This window comes from Pollicipes pollicipes, unplaced genomic scaffold (assembly GCF_011947565.3).
Source record: "Pollicipes pollicipes isolate AB1234 unplaced genomic scaffold, Ppol_2.1 Scaffold_6138;HRSCAF=7277_pilon_pilon_pilon, whole genome shotgun sequence".
NCBI classification, from domain to species: Eukaryota; Metazoa; Arthropoda; class Thecostraca; order Pollicipedomorpha; family Pollicipedidae; genus Pollicipes; species Pollicipes pollicipes.
The window spans coordinates 13,594,754-13,596,494 of NW_023596818.1; the positions used below are offsets into that span (position 1 = coordinate 13,594,754).

General features: G+C 58.0%; 1 long non-coding RNA gene and 1 other non-coding gene across 2 annotated transcripts; both read left to right on the forward strand.

Annotated features, from left to right (window-relative positions):
- The first annotated feature begins 116 nt into the window (after positions 1-116).
- LOC119105678 (uncharacterized) lies at positions 117-1,473 on the forward strand. Its single transcript, XR_005095054.1, has 3 exons — positions 117-208; positions 777-949; positions 1,415-1,473. It is a non-coding gene; the product is annotated as an uncharacterized LOC119105678 (long non-coding RNA).
- TRNAH-GUG (transfer RNA histidin (anticodon GUG)) lies at positions 501-572 on the forward strand. The gene has a single exon. It is a non-coding gene; the product is annotated as a tRNA-His (tRNA).
- Positions 1,474-1,741: the final 268 nt, after the last annotated feature.

A 1,741-nucleotide genomic window follows, 5' to 3' on the forward strand; every position in this document is an offset into this window, starting at 1 on the left:
TTCGCCGAATCGGTTTACGCCGCGTCGCGCCGACCGGCGAGCCCGCCTGACGCCGCCGGGCCCTCTGACTGCAGCACACTCTCGGCGCTGGCCTGGTGGTGCCCCCTGTTCGCCGAGGTCGAGTTCCTCCCCTACTTCGTGTTCCCCTTCTGTAGCGTGTTCTCGGCCGACCCGCTGGCCGCCCTCGAGACGGTCATCACGCTGCTCGGTGAGAGGCACGCGCAGGCTGGGGGGCAGCTAGGGGCGTGCTGTAGCTGACCACCTGGGAGGGAATGCCTGTTAGGTCTGCTCCTTGTTCTCATACGCCAGGCATCGACGCACATCGTGTCGAAGCAAGCGAGAACTGTTTGGAAAAGAGCTTCTCATGTAATCGTTTAAAAGGGCTTTTCTCGTGTAGGTCCAAACAGTGACTAAATGTAGCGTTTGTTCGTGTACAGGCTGCGTGACAACGTTTATTTAAAGCCTTTGTCAGTTCATCGATGTCATTTTGTGTGGTCACCGCCGTGATAGTCTAGTGGTCAGGACCTCGCGTTGTGGCCGCGATAACCCCGGTTCGAATCCGGGTCACGGCACGGCAGTTTTAAGCGCCCACGGTTGCGGGCGGCATGAGCAAGATTGCCTCCGTGCTGCCGCCGCCACCTACGTACCCACGCATTACACTGCAGGCAATCACGTCCTTACGTGATAACCATAGTTCCCCCACTACGAATGTGGCCGCTGGTCTCCGGGTCGCTCCGTATCACGACCGCCGTGCGTGTTTCGCGTACTCGCCACAGTAAACTGGTGCCAGCGGTGGTTCGAGTTCTTCCCGTACCCGCCCATCTCGGTGCTGGGCATGGTGGAGAACATGCTGGCGCACCACTGCCCCGAGCTGCTGCGACACTACATGGAGCTGGGCGTCACCGCGCACGTGTACGGCTGGCCCCTGCTCGAGACCGCCTTCTCCGAGGTGACCGCGGCGGAGCGGGTCGGGGACGGCGCTGTCGGGTGTGGCCGCGGCCGTGAATCAGGCGGGGTCTTCTCAGCGTCTGTCGTGGGACGATGCAGGGTCCACACACCACTATCGTGGCGGCCCCATTGAAGCCTTCGCCGAGCTTGTCGTGATGTTGAAATTATGCGTCGATCACATTCTTGTTGTGATTGCATGTAACAGTGTAATGTGACGTTTCTGTTGCCTACCCCGCAGACTCATAGTAAAGTGACATAAAGGAATTGCTCCTCTGCTCACTACGATACATATGCGCGTGTGTTTTGTGTTTTTTTCGTTTTGTTTACGGAAACTTTTGGGAAGGACTTTATTTTCTACGTAAATTCCGAACAAGTATCGTGAATGTGGATGATCAGGAAGAAGTGGACAGGCTTTTTTGTGCAGTGCCGTATTGATCTGGTCCTAACAAGATGTGCTCGTCGTCAGGTGTTCACCCAGAACGACTGGCTGGTGGCCTGGGACCACATCCTGACCAACGACCCGTCCTACATGGGCCGTCGTCATCTCCTACAACGCCGTCTCGCAAGCGGCTCTGCTGCGCTGCAAGACGGCCGACGACATCAGCGTAAGCACGTCAGGCGCGTCCTGGTGATGAGTCGACGCTGGTAAGGGGCCGGGCTCGCTCGTGATGATCTTACACCCTCGGTGTGCAATTGTTAGTGCAAGCCCGAACAGGTGTGACTTCGGGGAATGCGATATTGCGAACCACATCCCAAATGGGACGCTGGCGGCCCGTGGATCACCATCCGAGTG